Genomic DNA, 24,717 nt, shown 5'->3' on the forward strand with positions numbered 1-24,717 from the left:
ATATACATACATTAGATTTACAAACTACGATTATTATCAAAATTCAAGATGATTATTAGGAAAATCAACAAACCTATACATGTACATTAGATTTACAAAGTGCAATAATTACCAAAATGTTTTCACCATAAAATATAAAATAATTTTTTCAAAAATTATGGTAAGCACTTTTTCTTAAAAGTATGTCATTCAAGCCTGCCTCTGCCCATGGTAACAATTATATTTGTACAATCTCTGTGATTTTTGAAGTTTCCATGGACGACCAACAATACCAAAAGGGCAGAAGAATTTCATATTCAGAAAAATAGAGGAGAACAAGGCTTCTACATCCAGAACTAACAACTAAATACCCATGTCCATGAAGCCCCTTTCTTTGTAATGTTTGAATACATTTGAGGAACTCCTCCCTTTGTTCCCACCATTGTGTAATATCTGAATGGTCCTATTAGCCCCTGAGGTGCAGTGCTGCTATTTTAAGTGGAAATGTCCCCTGTTTTAGCTCTGACGGCCATGTCTCCTCTTGCTCCACTTTGGCCATAAGCCGGACTTCCAAAATATTACTCTCGCATCTGGTCTTGATCCAAATGGATCCAAATATGCTCTCTAAGTCTTCAAAATCTCGTAAAATCATGCCAAAGATCAAAACAATCGCATGAGAAGAGCCCTTAGAATGGCGGATAAACACTATCAAGAGGCCAAAAACACGTAAAAATAGTGAAAAACAGAGTATCGGAGGCATAAACAAGTGAAGGCACAATAGCCGTCAGATCTGGCCGATCAACGGTCCAGATCTGATCGGCAAATCGCAATCGGCAACCACAACAGAGCGCTTACAACGGCCCGGGGCTATCGCGATATGTGATTGCAACTAATCGCATCGCGATATCGCAATCGGAGAAACATTATGGAGCAGGGCCTATACCCATACATGTATGTGATGCGATTAGCCGGACCCGATGACTATATAAACATTATTGCATAGATTTTGAGATCCGCCAAAAGGCATTTTTTAATGTATTTTCACATATTTCATTATTTAATGAAATACAAAGAAACAACATTGATGTGATAAGACCTGGACCTGAAAGGGTTCGTGAAGGGAAATATATAATATTTGAAGTCCGGAGGGAGCCAATTTTCATGTTATTTTCACGATTTTTAATGTATTTTTAAAATACAAAGGAGCAAGGCCGAAGCGACTTGTGATAGTGATGAGGACGGACCTGATAGAGGAATAGACCATATTTAAGGACTTTTGAAGTCCAGAATGAACAGAGTTTTGGCGGAATTTCACAGTGTTGCAGTGTTTCTCTGTGTAAAATAGAAAATAGTCGTTTTTAGTATTCGAAAGGATTTCAAAGGCCTGAAGACCCATTCCGTTACAGGACAGAGGCTAGGAGACAGATGGCTGGAAGGGGAAAAAGCCACAGCACGATGCAGCCGAACCAACAAAAGTGATCATGGAGCATCGCTGGCATGAGCGAGCTACCTGACAGCGCGGCAAAATTACCAGAATTTGGTTACTGTGTTGTTAGAAAAAGAGACCTCTGGCTCATGTCTATCTAATCATGGCATCAAGTAGTTAGAAGCCAGAGGGGATAGATTAAGACACCTTGAGCCTTAGAGAGCCTGAGAGCATTATAAAAAGCCTATAAATGGCTGAAAGTTAGAAGTATCAGGGGTTCAACTTTTGGAGACTATGGAGACACTGCTCCTCTCAGTGCCTCATCTTCACTCCAGTAATACAAGCTTCTTTTGTTGTTATATGTTCAATCAACATCTTTCCCTCTATTCTAAGCTTGCACTTGAATGGGTTATTCATATTTTCTTCTCTGTTGAATGCCAAATAATTGTCATCTTATCTCTGCGTTGATAAATTAGATTTGTAAGCTTCATTTACTTTCTGTAGCTAGCCATTCATATGTGTTTATTTATGTATCTGCTGCTACAGTCAGGATTCTCCATCTATTCATTGAATCTATAAACTATTAAGAATTAGTGGTTGAAAGCCTTGTCAAGCTAAGGGTGTTCATGCATGTTTTAAGTGAAAATAGAGTTGAAACAGTCATCTGACTTGATCCAAACCCTAATCCATTCCAATAGTTCAGAGAACGATATTGAAGATTTATATGTTTCCAGGCATCTCTGAGCTACAACCTAGGAGAGCTTCCTAGAGTGCTAACATAATTGGCACCATTTCCAGGGAGAGGAGACTGAAGATCAGCTTTCCTGGGAGACGACAAAGATCAGCTTTGATGATAGACAAATTATGGGCACTTTTTTGGTTATATTCATCTATCTGGCGACTCTACTGGAGGAAGAACCTCTTGGAGACTCCACTTCATAGTTCTGGCTCAGTTTGTGAGGATACTCAGAGAAATCCTCAGAAACCACAAGTTGATGCAGTATCTGACCCTGAAAAAATCATCAAAGAAAGAAACGCATTACAGAAAGGAGCATCAGGTTCAGGTAGCTCTAAAAAATATTCTATATCTCTTCAAGAAAATCCTATAATAGAACATATACATGTTGAGAGTATAGCATCTAATACTAGCAGTGAAGAAAAAATCTCAAAGATTCATAGAGCTCCTTATTCTTTAGGTCCTCCTTCCATTCTAAGCCTGAAGGAAGCCTCTCATCCTATCCATCATACTCCTTTAGTCTTATCAGTCACTCCTCAGCCCTCTGTCATTTAGACTTCCATTACCCTTATAGTCGCCACAGCTATGGCAAGACCACAAGCACCTACCAAAATGGAAAGAATCATAGCTACTAGGTATGGACCTCTAGTACTGCCCACTCCTTTGAATGCCATCCCTACTAGAGAATATCAAAAGTATAGGCCTAAGTTCACTGGGACTGAAGGTGTTTCAGCTGAGGAACATCTTGAATCATTCTATAGCTATGTTGATAACGTGGACATTAGTGAAGATGATGTATGGATGAGAGTCTTTGTCTAAAGTCTAGATGGAGAGGCTAGAAAATGGTTCAGAGAACTAACCCCGAGTTCTATAGCAGATATTGAGGCTTTAGATGATGCATTCCTGAAGCATTGGTGGGATAAGAAGGATCTACTCTACTACCACACCGAGTTTGGGAACTTAAAGAGGTAAAATGGTGAGTTGTTGTTTGATTTTAATAAGAGGTTTAACTGCATGTACAACAAGATACCAGCTGAAGTAAAACCCACCACTACCTCTACTAAACTCACCTATGCTAGTGCCTTTGATTCTGACTTCTATCTATTGTTGAGGGAGAGACGATGTGCTACCTTAGCTGATATGCAGGACACAGCCTTGGAAGTAGAATCAAACATCATGGCTACAGAGAAGCTCAAGGGGAATGTTGATAGAAGGAGACAGAGGGGAAAATATTCATCATCTTCAGATCCCAAGATAGATAAAATGACCAAGATGATAGAGTCATTAGCCTCTGAAATCTCCAAATTAAAGGTTGAGCAGCACCATGGGAAAGGAAGAGTTCCTAATACCTTTGCTCCTAGAAATCCAAATCCATATAGAAGAGCTAATGAGAAGTTCCAAGTTTTGCAAAGAAGCAAAGATGCCAATGAAGACCAAAGGGTGAAGACCCCTTTCTAGAATGTAGTCATGGAAGAAGAGCAGTTTGAAGAAGATGATGAGATCCATTGTCTAGAAGACAAAGGCATTGCCTCCTTTTTGACCTCATCTGCCTATGAAAAGTCATTATTCAATGACAAGATCAGCTAAGAGTGGGATGGTGGAGTTGTTCTACAAACTGCTGATCAACACAGATATAATTTGAGGTCGAATATAAATAATGCCAAGGAAACTCCTGTTCAGAGAGCTGTTGTCCCTATGATACGACAAGTTAAAAAGCAGAAACGACCGGTAGTTGATCCCATCATCCTCAAAGCTCCAACTCATGAGGTAAGAGGCCTTGACAAGTCTCCTTCTCCTTTTATTTTTGAATCAGAAATTCAGAAGCTAAGCATACCTATACCTCTGATTGAACTAGTGAAGAATGAGTCCTTCAAGAGATCTATCCTCGAGGCCCTTGAGCCTAAAGCCATCCAAGCCTCCACTGACTATGTAAATCTGCAAGACGACAAACCAACTATTGTTCTCAGCCCAATGATTGAAAATTGTGATGACAGCTCCCCATCATTATATGTATCCTTGACTATTCATGACAAAATCCTTCACAACTTCCTTCTGGACACAGGAGCTAGCCATAATCTAATGCCCAAGGATATCATGGATGAGTTGGGTCATGACATTACCAAGTCTTATCATGACCTATTTTCTTTTAACTCTAGAAAAGTGAAATGCTTGGGATTAATCAAGGACCTAACCACCACCTTGTCTCAACTGCCCATGAAGACATGATGATGGATATTGTGGTAGCAGATGTACCCCCCAATTTTGGCATGTTTCTCTCCAGAGGTTGGATCAAGAGATTAGGTGGAACACTGCAAAATGATCTATCATATGTTATTGTCCTAGTTTTTGGAGGTGAGGGTAGGAGATTATACAGGGAAGCTTACTTGGCTTATATAATCAGTGATTAAAGGAATCCCACTAATCATCCCATCTATGCTGTTGACACTGACTTTGGAGCCTATATTATTCAGATTGAAGAATCCCAGTTGGCCTCCATGCAGCTTAAGAAACCGGTTTTCCAGATCATAGAGGAAGAAGGCCCACAAATTTGGGACATGTTCTTTGATGGAGCTTTCTAAGGATGCTGCAGGGGCAGGTGTAGTCCTTGTGTCCCCCACACAATAATGCATTCATCTATCTTTCAAGTTAACTTTTCAGGTCACAAATAACATATCAGAGTATGAAGCCTTGATATTGGGCTTAAATGCTGCTAAAGAAATGGGCATCAAAGGTCTGAAGGTGTTTGGAGATGCAGACCTTATCATTCAGTAGGTCAACAAAACTTTCCAAGCAAAGCATCCAAGGCTGAAAGCATACAAAGATGAGGTATGGAAGCTCAAGGGTTCTTTTAATAGTTTCAGCATTTCTTACATCCCTAGAATGAAGAACCAGCTTGCTAATTCCCTTGTTGTGTCTGCTAGCACGTTTATTCCTCCTTTGCCTCCTAAATTGACTTATGAAGTTCAGGTGAAATATAGACCATCTCTACCTGACAATGTCAAATACTGGAAAGTTTTTGAAGATGATGATGAAATTAATAGGTTTTTAAAAGTCATTGATGAATTTTTTGAAATGCACATTGACCAAGAAAATGAAACCATTGGAGAATGTGACCAGTCCAAGCTAAAGGACGAAATTGGTTAGAATAACATTGTTCAGCTGCCTAGTAACCATATACCCAAAGGATTGGTGCCTCTAGAGAAGCTATTTGATCATAATGATGTAGGGAGTATAGCCCATCCAAAGTACATTAACCAGTCCACTCACTTGTCTGCTGCCCAAAGTTCCGAGTATTGCACCCTGATGAAACAATTTGCTGATATTTTTTTTTGGGAGTACAGTGATCTTAAGACCTATGACACAAACATCATTCAACATAAGATTCCACTGGAAAGGACCACCATCCCTTTTATGCAGAAATTAAGACCTATCAGCCCTCTCCTATTTCCTTTGATTGAAAAGGAAATCAAGAAGTTGCTGGATGCCAAGATCATAGTTACCCTAAGGTATTCAAAGTGGATAGCTAACCATGTGGTAGTAAGAAAGAAGAATGGAGAAATCAGGCTTTGTGTCAACTTCAAGAATCTAATCAAATGCTCTAAAAAAGACAACTACCCCCTGCCTAAGATGGAACACTTGCTACAAAAAGATTCAGGGGCTAGAGTCATGTCTTTCTTAGATGGATTTTCAAGTTACAATTAGATTGTTGTACACCCAAAAGATCAGGAAAAGACCACCTTCACTACTCCTTGGGGCACTTTCATGTACTCCAAGATGCCTTTTGGACTGATGAATGTTGGGGCTACTTTTCAGAGGGCCATGGACATAGCCTTTGTGGGAGAGAAGGACAAGTTTGTCCTTATTTACCTTGATGACATAACAATCTTTTCTAGCAGTCACAAGGACCATTTGTAGCATTTGAAGAATTTTTTTCTAAAGTGCAAATGTTTTGGAACTTCTATAAACCCAAAGAAGTCACAGTTTTCTCTAGAAGAAGACAAACTACTGGGACATATTGTTTCTGCTGAAGGTGTGAAGATCGATCCAGCAAGAGTTCAAGCAATTCAGACATTGTCCATCCCAAGGTCAAAAAGGGACATTCAATCTTTCCTGGGTAAGATTAACTTTGTTAGGAGGTTTATTCCAAACTTCGCAAATCTAGTGAAGCACATCACTTCCATGCTGAAGAAAGGATGAGAAATAAAATGGACCAATGGTGCAAGAAGATCCTTTGAAGCCATCAAACAAGCTATCATGGAAGCTCCCACTCTAATTAGCCCAGATTATACCAAGGAGTTTTATATATTCTCTTTTGCCTCTTATGATACACTTGTAGCAGTTCTATTGCAGAAAAATGATGAAGGCATAGAACACCCTGTGGCCTTTTTCAGCAAAACTTTGAGGGACGCTTAACTAAGGTATGACCTTATTGAAAAACAACCTTATGCTCTCATAAAATCTTTAAAGGCATTCAGAATTTATATTTTGCATTCCAATGTGGTTGTGTATGTACCTTCAACCTCAGTAAAAGACGTCTTAACTCAACGAGATATTGATGGAAAGAGAGGTAAATGGATTGCAAAATTCATAGAGTTCAACATAGAGGTGAAGGCCATCAAGCTTGTCAAAGGCTAGGGCTTGGCTAAGCATATGGCCGAGGAAAATTACAGTTTGTTAGACATCAATTGCGTGGGTTCAAATTCAGGTGGTGAGCGAACAAAGGGAGTAGCAGAAGAGCAAGAGAAGAATCAGTCTTTGGCTAAAAATCTAGCCACCTGTGAATGGTATTCCAGTGTAGTTCATTTTCTGCAGAAGCTAGAAGTCCCTCCAGGGCTTAGCTTGAGTCAAGCCCGAACCATTAAGCTCAGATTAGCCAAATTTTGCATTAATGAAAACCTGCTCTATTGGAAAGACCCATCAGGGATCCTCTTGAGATGTCTAGACAAAGGAAAATCTGTGGAACTCATGTACCAATTCCATTCTAACATCCGTGGAGGGCATCATTATTGGAAAACCATGGCCCACAAGATCCTGAGAGCTGGGTATTATTGGCCTACTCTATTCTCTCATGTGTTTTCTTTCATGAAGTCTTGTGACAAATGCCAGAGACTTGTAGGAAGACAACAGTGAAAATCTCTGCCCTTGAAGCCAGTACACGTCGACGGTCCCTTCCAGCAATGGGGCTTGGACTTCATAGGTGGGATCAATACGCGTTCCAGTGGCCATCACAAATGGATCTTGGTAGCCACTGATTATTTCACTAAATGGATTGAGACTATACCCACTAAAAACGCTAATCATCAGGTTATCATAAAGTTCTTGAATGAGAATATTTTCACTAGATTCGGTTGCCGAACCAAACTAGTCATTGATAATGCAGCAACTTTCAGGGCGGAAGAATTGGTGGACATTTGTGAATCCATGGGCATTCAATTGGAGCATTCTACCTCATATTATCCTCAAGGCAATGGCCTGGTAGAATCATCAAACAAGATTCTTGTAAGAATAATAAAAAAACTACTGGAGGACAACAAAAAGAACCGGGATTCCAAGTTGAAGTTTGCACTGTGGGCTGACAGAGTTACCAACAAAAAGTCCATTGGAAATTCTCCATTTAAGCTTGTTTATGGCGCTGATGTTTTTCTTCCTATCCAACTGATTCTCCCTGTGGCCAAATTCTTGCAAGAAGAACAGGATGAAGAAGACGACATGGCGAGGAGAATGAGTAACTTGGTTGAATTACAGCAAACCAGAGAACCACTGGTTGAGAAGTCAAGAATCCATCAGAAGAAGGTCAAAGAAACCTTTGATAAAAAGGCAAAAATGGACAGTTTTCAGGTTGGTAACTGGGTCCTCAAGTGGGATGCATTGAAGGAAAAGAAGGGTAACCATGGTAAATTTGATGCCTTGTCGATGGAACCATTTGTCATTACTCAAGTTCAGATGAACAATACTTTCATTTTGCACAATTTGGAGGGTGAAGGTGCTTTTGATGGCCCAGTCAATGGGCGGTTTTTGAAACTTTACTCCATATGAGGCCTTAAAGGCCTTAATATTGTAATAGGTTCTTTTCAATTTTCATTTTCTATGCAAATAAACTCCATGCCTAATGAAACACTAGGAGATAAGTTTGTTTTGGTTATTACTGGAAAGGTAGTAGTCTACAATTCTTGAAACCTCACAAGGAGGCTTTCATCCCCAAAAGGAGCTAGTGTTAGCCCCTGAGGTGTAGTGCTACTATTTTTAGTAGAAATGTCCCATGTTTTAGCTCTGACAGCCACGTCTCCTCTTGCTCTGCTTTGGCAATAAGCCAGACTTCCAAAATATTACTCTCGCGTCTATAATTGCATCAAGTCCTGATCCAAATGGATCCAAATATGCTCTCTAAGTCTTCAAAATCTCGTAAAATCATGCCAAAGATCAAAAAATCACATGAGAAGAGCCCTTAGAATGGTGGAGAAACACTATCGGGAGGCCAAAAACACGTAAAAACAGTGAAAAACAAAGTATTGGAGGCATAAACAAGTGAAGGCACAGTAGCCGTTGTCGAGCGATAAAAAGGTGTCTTTTTAACTCCTAATTATCTTCACATTAATTGTCAACCCAGGGACGACTTTTTATTTCAAGAGTGTACTCAGTCTGAGGTGGCTATTTACTCAAGAGTAATGTTATGAAAGATGTAGTACAGTGCTCAAAATACAAGAGTAAACGGATGCTCAAAATGAGATCTACTTACAGCAAAGCACTTTAAGACTTAAATCATGCATTCAGAAAACTACAGCAAATGATCAGTCAAGGGTACAGTAACAGTAACTCATCCCTTTGTAAACTGATGTAGCTAAAGATAATCAAGGAACAAATCATCAATCTGGGAACTAGACAACAAATGTCAATGCCCACTACAGTTTCAGATCGTTCTTCACACCAAAGCAAAGATAATGTGAATAACAGGAAATGGAACAGCAGCTAGGAAATTATAACAGCAATTGAGTTTAATAAGCAACAACACCTTAGTCTACAAGATTAAATGCAACAATCGCGTCCTACAGAAATCAAATGGCAATCTTCTATCTTTATGGATGAATTGAACAACACACAGAAATAGGACAACATTGACTAATGATGGAATATGGAACAGCGCTTGAAAGCCAAATACAAATACACAATAACTTAACACTGTAGGAATTTACAGGGTAAGTTCCTCAGAAAGAACACCAAAAGGACACCGCTCACAACCAGATCATAGATCAATACACCAGTATTTTTGACGTGGTTAAAACCCTCAAAGAGGGAAACAGTCCACGGCCTGAGCCAACGCGGCCACTTCAGGCAATTTATTAATCAAAGAATGAAAATTTACATAAGCTTCTCTCATGCACGGATTACCCTACAAATGACCCTCCATGCGCTTTAAATAGAATTCATGGACCAATCGGGTGTCAAGCCATGGATCAAGTGTCGGTAATACCGAGGAGAGAATGAACCGTCGGATCACTACATATCGTGACCGTTGGATTGTAAATTACAAAATGTACAACGGTAAAGAAGCACACTTTACCTAACTCTATACTAGACCAAGTTGGACTTAACTATTTCCTATGTGTCGGAATATCCTAACATCCCCCCTTAAGAACAACTTGGGATAGGATTGAAGGATTTACAAATATGACACAATAGGAGAAGGAAGGAGGCACTAGAGCCTATCCCCCCTTAGTGACAACTTCCTGAACTCCAACCATAAATCGAAGTTTAGTGAACTTCGCCTCTGTGAGAGCCTTTGTGAAGATGTCTGCAACTTGATCATCTGTTGAGCAATATTGCACTTCAAGAACATGGTCGTGAATGAGCTTTCTGATGAAGTGCATGTGCAGTTCAATGTGTTTGCTGCGCTGATGTTGAACTGGATCTTTGCATAGCTGAATGGCACTTTGATTATCACACCAAAGTGTAGTCGGATGCTGCTGCTGAAAGCCAAATTCTGACAGGATCTGACGAAGCCACAAGGCTTCCTTACTAGCTTCTACGGCACCACGATACTCTGCTTCTGCTGACGAAAGAGAAATGGCACCCTGTTTCTTACAAGCCCATGTAATAGGTCCTGAACCAAGAGTGAAGACATAACCGGCAGTAGACTTCCGATCATCAGGATCACCAGCCCAATCAGAATCAGTGAAACCAACCAATAGAGGAGCTTCTTCGGCACTGTAATGAATCCCAAACTGAATTGTACCTCGAACATAACGAAGTATTCTTTTAGCTGCTTTCCAATGACTTTCACGTGGGTTTTTCATAAACCGAGCAACAAGGCCAACAACAAAGTAAAGGTCAGGATCATAATTTACTGGAGCTTGAGCCAGTAAAGAAGAGGCTCTCTCGAACTGAGAACGTGTGCGTCGCTGATCTGTAGGATCACCGGCAAGATCACCTGCTGCATCTCGAGTAGCACGAACCCATTTTGGAAGCTCAGGAGCTGAAGGAGGATCCTGAGATGGTGGGGGAGGATTGTCATCCTCACTTTCATCATCTGAAGAAGAAATGTTTTCAAAGGTAGAAGAGATAGGGAGAGGTGGCACATCTGCCAGACTAGGCTCGCAAGCCGATATATTTTCATCAAATTTTACATCTCTTCTAATGATAACATTTTTGGACTTAAATGGAATAAGTCTATAGCCTTTCACATCTTCAGAATATCCAACAAAAGTACATTTTTCACTCTTAGGTTCTAAAGCTTTATGCTTTTCATCAGGAATATGGGCCCATGCTTCACTTCCAAAAACACAAAAGTGACTTACATCTGGTTTGATTGAACTCCATGCTTCTTCTGGAGTGATATTCTTTAAAGCCTTAGTAGGAGTGCGATTTATTATGTAATTTTCACAGTTAATTGCTTCTGCCCAAAAACTAAGACCAAGTCCTTTAGATTGTAGCATACAATTATCCATTTCCTTTAAGGTGCGATTCTTCCTTTCAGCTACACCATTTTGTTGTGGAGTATATGGAACAGTATGTTGCATTTGAATTCCATTCTCAGTGCAATAGTTGATGAATGTGTTTTTAACATATTCTCCGCCATTATCAGATCTTAACTTAAGAATTTGATGTCCAGATTGTTTTTCAACAAAGGCCTTGAAGGCCAAAAAAGTGTTAAATACTTCACTCTTGAGTTTTAAGAAGTATACCCAAGTGTGTCTGGAGAAATCATCAATGAAAGTTAAGAAATACTTGCAACCAGAGAATGACACAACTGGAAGTGGACCACATAAATCACTATGCACAAGCTGTAAAGGGGCTGAGGCGTGCCAAGAGGCACGTTTTTCAAAACTGTCCCGATGATGTTTTCCGAGTACACATCTGGAACAAACACCATCTTTGCAAGATACCATAGGAAGACCTGTCACCATATTTTCTTTACATAGATGCTGAAGGGAGCGATAGTTTAAGTGACCAAATCGCTCATGCCAAAGTTTGCTCACTTCATCGTTATGAGCAACAAATACTGAGGGAAGATTTGATGACCCAAAGTTGTGAAACTTATACAACCTTGTAGAATCATCAGCAATGCCAGTAGCCAAAATCTGTTTAGGATCTTTTAAGTCCTTGATTACAACATCATGAGGTGAAAATTCAACGATTTTACCTTCGCCTGAATGAGTTATCTAATATACAGATAGAAGGTTGCAGGATAAGGTTGGAACACATAATACATCATTAAACTGACCATTGTCTAGATGAACAGTTCCAGTCCCTACAACATTAAGAGATATATCATCACCAACATATATATTTTTGGTGTTACAATCATTTAAAGAAGAAAACATGGCTTTGTTTTTGGCCATGTGATAAGAAGCTCCAGAATCAATGAGCCACTCATGAGAATGAGAAGGAGAAGATACATTTAATGCATAACCAGACCGAGATGATTGACAATGACATGCAGAAAGTGCCATTCCTGAAGATGAAGTTGAAGTTGAAGATTGCCCCAAATGAATGTTATGCTTCTTCATTGCTGCTTCCAAGGCTTCCATCTTTTTAAATCATTTTGATTCTAAGTGGCCATCTCGATTACAAAAATTGCAATGCCTATCAGTCTTCCTCCATTTGTTTTTATTGGTCTTATCATTTTGCTGAAATGATTTTTCATTTTGGGGTTGAAATTGCTTAGGACCCTTGTTTGGTTTAGGACCATTCTTTTTAGGATATGACTTCTTAGGATTCTTTGAATTTGGTTGCTGCTGGGCGGCTAACGCTTTCTTGGAAGAGTTTCCAAGATTAAGAAGACCAAGGTGTAAGAGTTTTTCTTGTTCTCTTATTAAAGAATCACGAAAAGAGTCAAAGGAAGGGGGCTTGTAGTCTTTTCCTTGAGAAATGAAGGCTTCCCTTGTATAATGGAAGGTGGAAACAAATACAGAGTAGGCTGGTCCCAACTTAGTAAGGATGGAATAAATAAGGTTACTATCTTCTTTCTTAACCTTAACACCTTCCAAAAGATATCTGAGGGTCTTGAACTTAGACAAGAAATCTTCAATGCAAGAAAAATTATTAGGGTCCAATGTAAGCAACTCATTTTCAAGTTGATGGGCTCTAATTTCATTTTTAATCCCAAAAACTTTATTGATTTGTTCCATTGCTTCATGAGGAGTATCAAGTTCAGCAATATGGAATCTAAGATCAGGAGAAATAGACATCCCTATCAAACCACGTGCTTGATCTTGTCTATTTTCCCATTTAGCAGCCTTGTCTTCATCTTTAGGTTTCTTTTCTTGGCCTGTGGCTATTCGGTAGAGACCTTTACTTCTAAGTAAATCCTCCATGTAGGACAACCATTGGAAGTAGTTGGTGCTGTCAAGGGTAACTTGGTATTGACTTTCCATTTCAACAAAAACTGAAGCTGAAGATGCTAAAAGTAAGTGCTCCAATGGATAGATCTCGAAAAATTAGGCTGGTTTAAAAAAAATGGCTCTGAAAAAGGCTTCCGGATGAAGAAGTTATGGCTTTTTGAAAAAAAGTTGTTGAAGTTGCTGACGAAGTGCGGGAATGTGCGGAAATGAAAAAGTCCGCCCCCACAAAATAGAGACTTGAACCCAAGACCTCTACTCTCTTAAAATAGCTTTGAACCAATTGATCTATACAAAAAATTTGAGAGAGAGAGAGAGAGGGGGGGGGGGGGGGGGGGCTTTGGTTTGCGTGCTTGCCTTGAAAAAGCTCTTTTTCCCTACAAAACAAAAACACAAAACCCAACACGGACATGCAAAGAAAACGAACTTTACGGCTCGAAGTTAGCTTTACCCAAAAAACTAAATATTTTCAAAAATGAACCTTGCGGCTCAAAGTTAGCTTTAGCCGAGAAACTAAGTATTTTTCTCAATGTTTCTGATTTTCCGAGATCACACTAAGGTGCAGGGAAAAGAGCATACGCATGAGAAAAATCCTTCCTTTCTGTTTCTGATTTGCCCAGATCGCACAGAGTCGCAGGGCAAAGAGCATACGCAGAAATGAAAGGTATAGATCCGGTTAAAAAAAGCTAAATAAACCGAAACCGAAATAAGCAGAGAGAAAATAACAGTAAACTGCAAAAACACTGTATACCTCCAGATCTTAAAAATGACGCAGCTAGGGCTACCGGAAACCTTTTCGTGTGAAACGAAAGGGGTTCCTCACTGGAACAGATGCTCCGAACACAACAGAGCAGTCCTCTCGGCCTGAAAGCAGTCAGAAACAGCAGATCTAGGAAACGGCAGTCGGATGCAGTTCTACCGACTTCAGATTTGGATCACCAATGGACGTGGCCCTCAAATAGCTCTGATACCATGTAGGAATTTACAGGGTAAGTTCCTCAGAAAGAACACCAAAAGGACACCGCTCACAACCAGATCATAGATCAATACACCAGTATTTTTGACGTGGTTAAAACCCTTAAAGAGGGAAACAGTCCACGGCCTGAGCCAACGCGGCCACTTCAGGCAATTTATTAATCAAAGAATGAAAATTTACATAAGCTTCTCTCATGCACGGATTACCCTACAAATGACCCTCAATGCGCTTTAAATAGAATTCATGGACCAATCGGGTGTCAAGCCACGGATCAAGTGTCGGTAATACCGAGGAGAGAATGAACCATCGGATCACTACATATCGTGACCGTCGGATTGTAAGTTACAAAATGTACAACGGTAAAGAAACACACTTTACCTAACTCTATACCTAACTCTATACTAGACCAAGTTGGACTTAACTATTTCCTATGTGTCGGAATATCCTAACAAACACACGGCACACCTTAATAGTAATCTGATCTTGGTAATCCACTTATCAGTCTTAGTTATAAAGAATACAATTTTATTTTATAATGGAACAGCAACGTCAATAGATTCAACAATCGCAAGGAAATATAATCTCTAAGATGAATTCAGTAATACCAATTAAAGAGTGTTACAACACAATTACGTTGTAATTGAATAGCAATAACATTCTGTAAGGATCAGCAACGTTATATCAATGATTAAAAGAACAGCAATGCGTTGCAAATTTGATATGATATTTCTGTCTCAAAGAATGAGATTACTCGATAGATCAAACGTAACAGAGCTATGATGTAAAATAATAGAACATACCAGATTACAAAATAAAGCTGATAAGCAAAACCATGCATAAACCAAAAATATAATATACAGCAGCAGCACAATCCACCAGAGGCTTGGCCCTTAGCCACCAGCGGATGCTGCTGGGCTACTTCATATAAAGTGAATGAACAACAACTCCCAAATCAGGTATTAATCATTAATCTGTGAAATAATTACAACAGTTGAAGCTCTGAGAATTAGAACATGCAACAATCCCTTTTTCCTCCTATTCTATCATGAATCATTAATTTTGAATCTCTAATTCTCAATCTATCATTCTAAATCTATCATTCCTAGTTCTGCATTCTCTCAGCTATCCTCTTTCCATTTTTTCATCCCCATCTCTGATCTCTGTTTTCATTTAAATAGAGTGAGATCAGAGAGAAGTTACAACAAATATAATTACAACATGATTTCTGTTACAAAATTGGATTGTTTCCAACCAATTGATCAACAAGAAAATATATTGCCATCTATCTTTCAACAAGAGCAAGGCGAATTTGGCTTTGCAGCTGAGATTTGGAAAATGGCCACACAACAAATCTGAGAAAATTGTGCTCAAAGAACCCTGCGTTTCTCTCAATACAAGCTGAATTTGGGCAAACCATTCTTTAACAAAGTTAATTTGGTCCGTTCTGGACAAAACCCATGTTCCGGATTTTCCAGATTCTTCTTCATTTGCCTAGAATCTCAACTGCAAAACTGTCACTTCTTATTCCAGTGAATTTCTGAGTTGGAATATTTAATGATCAAATCTTCAATCTGGAAATTATCTTGGAGGCTAAAAATGGTGAATAATGTTACAACCAATTTATTAAAACTATCATTGATAAAATCATGCATAATCATCAATTTATTAGAAATAAAGGAGAATAAATCATATTTATCCATAAGAGCATAAATCATTTAAATTGGATTTATATAATAATTTATAATAAATGACATGATAAAGAAGAGTAAAAATGGATAAAATAAATGTTTAAAAAGTGATAATAATAATGGCATATTAATGACCCAACATACCCCCACACTCAATATGTTGCATGTCCTCATGCAACAAAAACTGAATATATTGCATGTCTTCATGCAACCCAAAGACAAAACCCATGTGTTAACCAAGCAATAAAAAAATTTGTTCATCCCAGCTCATGAAATGGATAGAACTAATGAATTCTTCCTTAATTAATGAATATTCAATTTTAGCAATGTTGATGAAGGCATAACAATTTTTACACTGACATTCAACTATATGTACATATGAAGTTGCAGCAAAGTGTGATATAAGTAAGAACAAACTTCATTAACCATTTTCTCAAAACTACAAACCAGATTTTGTTGAAATGTTGCAAGTAAATTTATAATATATGAATGCCTCTATGATCCAAAAATTAAATCGTTTTGATGCACGGATCATGAGATATCAACAAAATGGCTGTAGGTGATAGTGCATGATTTCCGAAATTTTATGAACTAATTTAACTTGAAATTTTCTGGGTTTGTGTAGTTTAATAATATGTCTGTGTTTTCCAGAGATCACAAGAATTGAGTTCATAGCTTTTAAAAATATTATGGAAATCAATTTCTGCACTGTGTAAAAATGAAATTGTATGTCTTAAATGAGGAAGAAAGTAGAAAACATCCATCATGCGTAGCAATTCCTCCCCCTCTCTGAAGAATTAGCATGCCCTCATGCGATGCTAGAAAACAAATTGAGGTGGTTGCTACCATCTGTTGAATTCTATGCTTGGTGTAAAACAACATGGAATAAGGGAGGTGTTGAGAAGGAATAAGAATAGCAATGGATGATAAAGAATATGAATGACATGGTCATAAGAAAGAAATGAATGAAAGCAACACTCCCCCAAACTGAAAGATGATAGGCTGTTGAAAAAGGGAAAGTGGTAAAGATGTGGAATGAAGGATGATAAATAATGCTCAAAATGGATTTCATTAAATTCTCCTAAATTCATAATAAATCAGAAAATTATGCTATTTTACCTCAAGTTTTACCTCCAAAAAGAACAATGTGGAATGACATATATGGACTGGCAATTATTGAAGCTGATGTAGGAAGAGTTGGTGCTGAAAGTGATGCAAAAGGTGGAATCCAGGTAAGCACATCATGTCTGAAGAATTGTTCGCGTTCACGAATTGCTCCAGCCTCTTCTGTTAGTTGCAATATTGTGGTCATGCTGCGAATAGAGTCCCCCCCCCATACTTGTTGTTCTCCTGTAAACAAATCACTATTTTGCAATACAATGTTCTTGAATCCATAGTGTTAGTTTTGAATAGTAATAGATTAAGATGCATACAAAAATTTCAATCAGAAAAACTTTTTGTATACATGCAATACTAATATTTTATCAAATCAACAAGTGATAGCAGAGTGCAGTAATCATATCGCATGCAATCCCATAATGCATACATTTCCCCCTCTTGTTGGAAAAGGAATTCCATGACCATAAAGCATATGAGAGGTGTTGTGCTAATGACGAGGCAAGGGAATGAACAATACAAGAGTGAATGAAGCAGAGTACACATATCAATGATAGGACAGTGAGAGTTATGGTTATAATGAGAGTAGAAAGTGTAAAGATAGTTATGAATAAGAGATAGGACACTTTGGATTGATGATAAGTGATGCAAAAAAGAAAAAGAACAACAATATGCTAAAAGATGCTTTACTGATGGTATTCTAGCTGAAAATGATGCGATTGATCTGAAAACAATTTCTCATGCATAAAGGTTCAAAACAGGGAAAATTAAGGAAATAACTTCTCCGATAAAAAGATAAAAATAAGAAAAGAGTATTATAGTAATAATTGACGATAAGATATAACTTCAATACCATAAGCAGAGCTTCTGTTGCCAGCAGGCATCCATAGCCTCGGCAGGGTTGCTTTTTAACCCATATGAGCCAGGATCCTCAATTTATAAATGGAGAGTTACAGTGTTGTTCTACAGAAGAGATCAGTGTGCTGGCGTGGTAACCAGATAACCACACTGCCATTCACTGGGATGTAGCAAAAGTGATCAAGTCGGCTCGTGATGAGACCTCCTATTCCAAGGATAATTTGGCTATCCAATGGATCATAACCCTGGTGTGGTGGCCATAATGGGAATGTCACTTTGTTACAGCCTTATGAACATGGTAGGCTGGCTCGTAATGAGACCCCCTATCCTCCATCTGCGAACAAAATTTTGTTTTTATTACACATTTTTATGATAAAAAGATGGAGGCTCAGTACTCCTTAAGAGCAGGGATGGTGGAAGAAGTTGAACATGTCAATAGAAAAAAATATACCCATAATCTCATTTATTATAGACAGAGAAGATTATAACCAGGAAGGATGGAACTAGCATGGTATTAAGATGATCAATCAGTATCATGTACAGCAGAAAACAATGCAGTAAAGTAGTATATAAATAATTGTGTCCCTTTTGAAAAGAATCTATCATCAATGAGCTGTCATGTTAAAGATCATAACGTGAATGATATTAACTTGCTTCAATAGAATCCATAATTCTTGTCCTCATAAAAATAGTGTACTTCATGCCATGAAAGAGAATCAGTAAAATGTGGTTGAGATGAACTAAGAATAATTCCACAAGAGGAAGGAAGGGTTGCTCTCGAAAATACTCCCAAAGTGTTGCTCTTTTGAAGGAACAGCAAAAACACTCAAAAAATGGTGTTCCGTGTAGGGAACAGCAAAAAAAATGCATGTGAAAAAGTGTTGTTCCTTAAGAGGAACAAAAAAATGCGAAAATGTTGTTCCTTTGAAAAGGAACAGCAAAAATGTGAAAGTGTTGTTCCTTCGGAAAGGAACAGCAAAAATGTGAAAATGTAGAAGTGCTGTTCCATTCGAAAAGGAACAGCAAAATGTGAAAGTGCAGAAGTGTTGTTCCATTCGGAAAGGAACAGCAAAACGTGAAAAGGAACAGGAAAATGAGTCGTGGAAAAGGAACGGCAAAATGAATCATGGAAAAGGAACGACAAAATGAACCGTGGAGAAGGAATAGCAAAATGAACCGTGAAAAAGGAACAGCAAAATGAACCGTGAAAAAGGAACAACAAAATGAACTGTTGACCCAAAAGGTGTTGTTCCTTTGGAAAAGGAACAGCAAAACGAAAATGTTGTCCCTTTGAAAAAGGAACAGTAGAAATGACAAAAGTGCACACAAACGCTGTCCCTTCAGAAAAGGAATAGCAAAATGCACAAGCATAAAATGCAAGCACGCAAAGAATGAATTAGCTGTTCACTGTATTGATGCTGAGGATGGGCTACGGTTTGAATGAAGCAACACCTGAAACACAAAATATCAAGATCAGAAAAGAAACAACATTTTATTTAAAAACAATATGTAAATAAATAAATTAAATTACAATAGCTATGATATTATGTAAAAAATGATCTCTTTGAACAATGTTTTGGCAGCAGTGATAAGACATGAATCTTCAAATTGAAATCAATTCTTCATTTCTTCTATTACGAATCTGTTGGGTAATGAGTTGGATGAAATTCCTTTGTTTCATTAAAATTTCTTTCAAGAATCACTTTGTCCATAAATTGATCTTCTTTTTCTCCTAAGACTTGCAAAAAACAAGTATCTACCTGCAATAAAACATTAAATCATGGAGAAAGAGAGGTGCGCGGGCTCTCCTAATCCAAGAATTATGCAAAAAACTAACAAGTAGTTACTCTGTATAACAAATCCACTGAGAAAATAACAAAGTAAAAATTATTTGCTACCTGCGGGAGAGCAGTGGCCAATCATGCTAACCTACAGTGTTTTAATCACAACTTCTTTGTTTTTTGTCCAAATTGAGTGATTCCAAAGCCAGATGAGAGTTAATTCAAAGGTGTATCTCCAATAGAAACAGGTTTTAAAATTTCAATAAAATGATATGTCAATTTTAGTTAGAACAACCTGCATAACAGAGTCATTTTCGATTACCCTACTTAGAACAACAGTAAATGTTTTAAGCATAAATTTTTCGTTTGATGTCGGATTCGAATGATTCAAATTGAAAATAAAAGTAGATTCATTTATTTATTTCCAATATGAACAAGTTTTGAAGACAAGAAGAATTGATAGGTCAAATATTATAAGGAACAGCCGGAAAGACATAGCTTTAAGGGTGCTGATTTACAATAGACAGTCAGTATTTTGATCATAACTTCCCCATACAATATCAAAAATGCGTGATTCCAATTGCTTTGTAAACTAGATTCACAGGGGAATCTACCATAGAAACAAGTTTTAAAAATTCCTTCATTTAGGCCTCCAAAAATTGACTGTCCGAACTCTGTTCTTGAGCTGCCCGCTAGACACCCCATCAATGTTTCGGTTCTAACTTTTTCCTTTCAAATCCAAATTGAGTGATTCAAATTGGGTTGGAAATTAGACACCAAGGGCTACCTAGGATAGAAACAAGTTTTAAAAATATTGCATTTTGGTCCCTCAAAACATGACTATCCCGACTGTTTTTCCAGAAAGTTCATCAAGCCCGCAAGCCAAAAAAAATGATATTCAAGCAATTTTTCATATTGATGATAAAAATAAATATAAGTGTTTGTATAATTGTTATTTGAAATATAATTCATCTACATACACAAATAAATTGAAATATTTATCACCGATGTTGATTTCGATAGCGTGTTGCAACAAAGAAACAACTATTTTTACAAAAATAAAAAAAAAATGTGTTTGTTTTATTTCTTTATTTATTTTATTTTCTCTACTATCTTACTCTTCTTTGAGAATCAAATATGTTTATGTATAAGAGTATTTCGAGTGGAACCATTTTAGAAATAGGGCTTCATGTATGCACATACCCAAATTTGAAAAATGAATATTAATGAATATTAGGGTATGAGAAGCCAACTTCCCTTGAAAAGATGGTGTCAAAAATTGTTGAAACATAGAGTGATGTTGCAAACAAATGATGGAGTGAAACCAATCTTCAATGTATTTGTTACTTTCTTGATTTCCCATAGCCATCATACCATGAAGTTCTTGATCTTTTAAATTGGCTTGTTGATGCAAACTAAAAGAAACCTCATTTTCTTCCATAGCTTCTACAATTTTTGAATTTGAAATATTTTGAATCTCATTGTAAGTTTTCTCTAATGGCGCATGTGATATAGAATGGGTGGGAAGGGTGGGTGAATTTTGCGGTTCAACATTGTAAGCATGTTGTACTGGTTTATTGTGGTGAGGGTGTGGAATTAGTTGAGCAGGAAATTGTGTATGGAATGGAGCATTTTGATGATGTGGTTGATTGGGTTGAGTGGATGAATTTGTTAGGCAAGAAAGATGTTGTGGGAGAGTTGGTGAAGAATATGGAGAATATGTTTGTGCTACAAGACGAGGGAGAGTAGTCATGCAATCATAAGGTGAACCATGCCCAACTTGTAGACAAGATTGGTGGTTATATTGAAATTGACATGGCTGCCCTAACACATTAGTATTCCTTAATGGATTGTGCAAGTAAGAGAATGGAGAAAAAGTGTTTTGAACCATATTTGTAGGCCATGATTTCCATGGTTTTGACCTTGTTGCAGCGTCCTCTTCTCTTTGATATGATACTTCCATCCTAGGTAAGGAAGAACAACTATGCTTCTTTCGGTCATGAGGGCAAAACACTTCATCAAATTCTTGATTTTTATGAACCTGCAAAACATCCAATTTTGCATTTAGAGAGCTAATAAAATCAACTTTAAAATTTTCAAATAAAGCATTGATTTCAGCTCTTATGTCTCTTGTTCTTATAGCAGATTTGGAAAAGAAGGAACAAACATCTCTAGAATTCTTACCAGCCTTAGAGATTCCTCTTGAATACCTTATGCACAACTCACAAACATCATCATATGATAGCTGTAAAACATCACCTTTTCCTATCAGATTTAAGAGTTCTAAAAATTCATCTTTGATTCCTTTAAGAAGGAGTGTTTTTAAGATCTCTTTTTCCAAATGCTTATATTTTGATTTTTGAAGGTTATAATGAAATCGATCTACATAGTCCTCCAAGCTTTCATCTTCCCCTTGTATCATATCGAAAATATCTTCATCGGCCTTGTAATAGTCTTGGTACTTCTTCAAGAATATGTTCTTCATGTCCTCCCATGTTTGAATGCAGTTCCCACCTAGGCTCATGAACCATCGGAGAGCTGCTCCTTTTAGAGTAAGAGGAAACACTTTAAACCTTTGATCATTAGTGTAATAATCATATCCTCTACAAAGTATTTCGAACTCAAATAAGAATGTATCTGGATCTTCATTTGTCAAGCCATGAAAATTTGGTAGAGAAGATGGGGGAATTGTGTGCATTTGTGTCACTCCTAGATCTTTGATAGGAAATTCAAAAGTAGAAATGTGAGTCATTTCTTACCATAATATAAGATGTTCTTCATGTGTTTCTTTGAGGCTCCTTCTTCAAATGTTCCTGTCAATTGGTTAGTGAAATGGGTGGTGCTTACATCACCACTTGAGTGAAATCATAAGATTTGTTTTTCAAAATTTCTATTTTTTTTTTTTTTAGTCATTCACACAAAAATTCAAACATTTACCCTAAGTTCTTTAACAATTCTATTGGAAAGCAGGCAGGGGAGTAGGGCTTTTACATGCTCCTATACGCAGGTTCTTACCTTTCATTTTTAGTACCCAATTCTTTTCCTAACAGGCACTCATTAGATGCACACTACTCTTTAAAAATGGCTACACTCTCCCCAGCAACGGCGCCAAAATGTTGAGCAATAAAAAGGTGTCTTTTTAACTCCTAATTATCTTCACATTAATTGTCAACCCAGGGACGACTTTTTATATCAAGAGTGTACTCAGTCTGAGGTGGCTATTTATTCAAGAGTAATGTTATGAAAGATATAGTAAAGTGCTCAAAATACAAGAGTAAACAGATGCTCAAAATGAGATCTACTTACAGCAAAGCACTTTAAGACTTAAATCATGCATTCAGAAAACTACAGAAAATGATCAGTCAAGGGTACAGTAACAGTAACTCATACCTTTGTAAACTGATGTAGCTGAAGATAATCAAGGAACAAACCATCAATCTAGGAACTAGACAACAAATGTCAATGCCCACTACAGTTTCAAATCATTCTTCACACCAAAGCAAAGATAATGCGAATAACAGGAAATGGAACAACAGCTAGGAAATAATAACAGCAATTGAGTTTAATAAGCAACAACACCTTAGTCTACAAGATTAAATGCAACAATCGCGTCCTACAGAAATCAAATGGCAATCTTCTATCTTTAAGGATGAATCGAACAACACACAGAAATAGGACAGCATTGACTAATGATGGAAGATGGAACAACGCTTGAAAGCCAAATACAAATACACAATAACTTAACACACGGCACACCTTAATAGTAATTTGATCTTGGTAATCCACTTATCAGTCTTAGTTATAAAGAATACGATTGTATTTTATAATGGAACAGCAACGTCAATAGATTCAACAATCGCAAGGAAATATAATCTCTAAGATGAATTCAGTAATACCAATTAAAGAGTGTTACAACACGGTTACGCTGTAATTGAATAGCAATAACATTCTGTAAGGATCAGCAACGTTATATCAATGATTAAAAGAACAGCAATGCGTTGCAAATTCGATATGATATTTCTGTCTCAGAGAATGAGATTACTCGATAGATCAAACGTAACAGAGCTGTGATGTAAAATAATAGAACATACCAGATTACCAAATAAAGCTGATAAGCAAAACCACGCATAAACCAAAAATATAATATACAGCAGCAGCACAATCCACCAGAGGCTGGGCCCTTAGCCGCCAGCGGATGCTGCTGGGCTACTTCATATAAGGTGAATGAACAGCAACTCCCAAATCAGGTATTAATCATTAAACTGTGAAATCATTACAACAACTGAAGCTTTGAGAATTACAACATGAAAAAATCCCTTTTTCCTCCTATCCTATCATGAATCATTAATTCTAAATCTCTAATTCTCAATCTATCATTCTGAATCCATCATTCCTAGTTCTGCATTCTCTCAGCTATCCTCTTCCCATTTTTCCATCCCCATCTCTGATCTCTGTTTTCATTTAAATAGAGAGAGATCAGAGAGAAGTTACAACAAATATAATTACAACATGATTTCTATTATAAAATTGGATTGTTTCCAACCAATTGATCAACAAGAAAATATATTGTCATCTATCTTTCAACAAGAGCAAGGAAAATTTGGCTTTGCAACTGAGATTTGGAAAACGGCCACACAACAAATCTGAGAAAATCGTGCTCAAAGAACCCTGTGTTTCTCTCAATAAAAGCCGAATTTGGGCAAACCGTTCTTCAACAAAGTTAATTGGGACCGTTCTGGACAAAACTAATGTTCCGGATTTTCCAGATTCTTCTTCATTTGCCCAGAATCTCAACTGTAAAACTGTCGCTTCTTATTCCAATGAATTTCTGAGTTGGAATATTTAATGATCAAGTCTTCAATCTGGAAATTATCTTGGAGGCTAAAAATGGTGAATAATGTTACAACCAATTTATTAAAACTATCATTGATAAAATCATGCATAATCATCAATTTATTAGAAATAAAGGAGAATAAATAATATTCATCCATAAGAGCATAAATCATTATAAATTGGATTTATATAATAATTTATAATAAATGACATGATAAAGAAGAGTAAAAATGGATGAAATTAATGTTTAAAAAGTGATAATAATAATGGCATATTAACGGCCCAACAGCTGTCAAATCTAGTCGGTCAATGGTCCAGATCTGATCGGCAAATCACAATTGGCAACCACAACAAAGCGCTTAGAATGGCCTGGGGCTATTGCAATATGTGATTGCGACTAATCGCATCATGATATCGGAATAGGAGAAACATTATGGAGTGGGACCTATACCCATACATGTATGCGATGCGATTAGCCAGACCCGATGG

The 24,717-nt window shown here is 37.4% G+C and overlaps 1 pseudogene; it reads right to left on the minus strand.

Annotated features, from left to right (window-relative positions):
* Nucleotides 1-296: 296 nt before the first annotated feature.
* Nucleotides 297-24,717, minus strand: part of LOC149140890 (uncharacterized) — a 33,496-nt pseudogene continuing 9,075 nt past the window's right edge.

This window comes from Pinus tabuliformis, chromosome X (assembly GCF_031772625.1).
Source record: "Pinus tabuliformis cultivar Carrire ecotype Pingquan chromosome X, CPIR1, whole genome shotgun sequence".
In the NCBI taxonomy this organism is placed as follows: Eukaryota; Viridiplantae; Streptophyta; class Pinopsida; order Pinales; family Pinaceae; genus Pinus; species Pinus tabuliformis.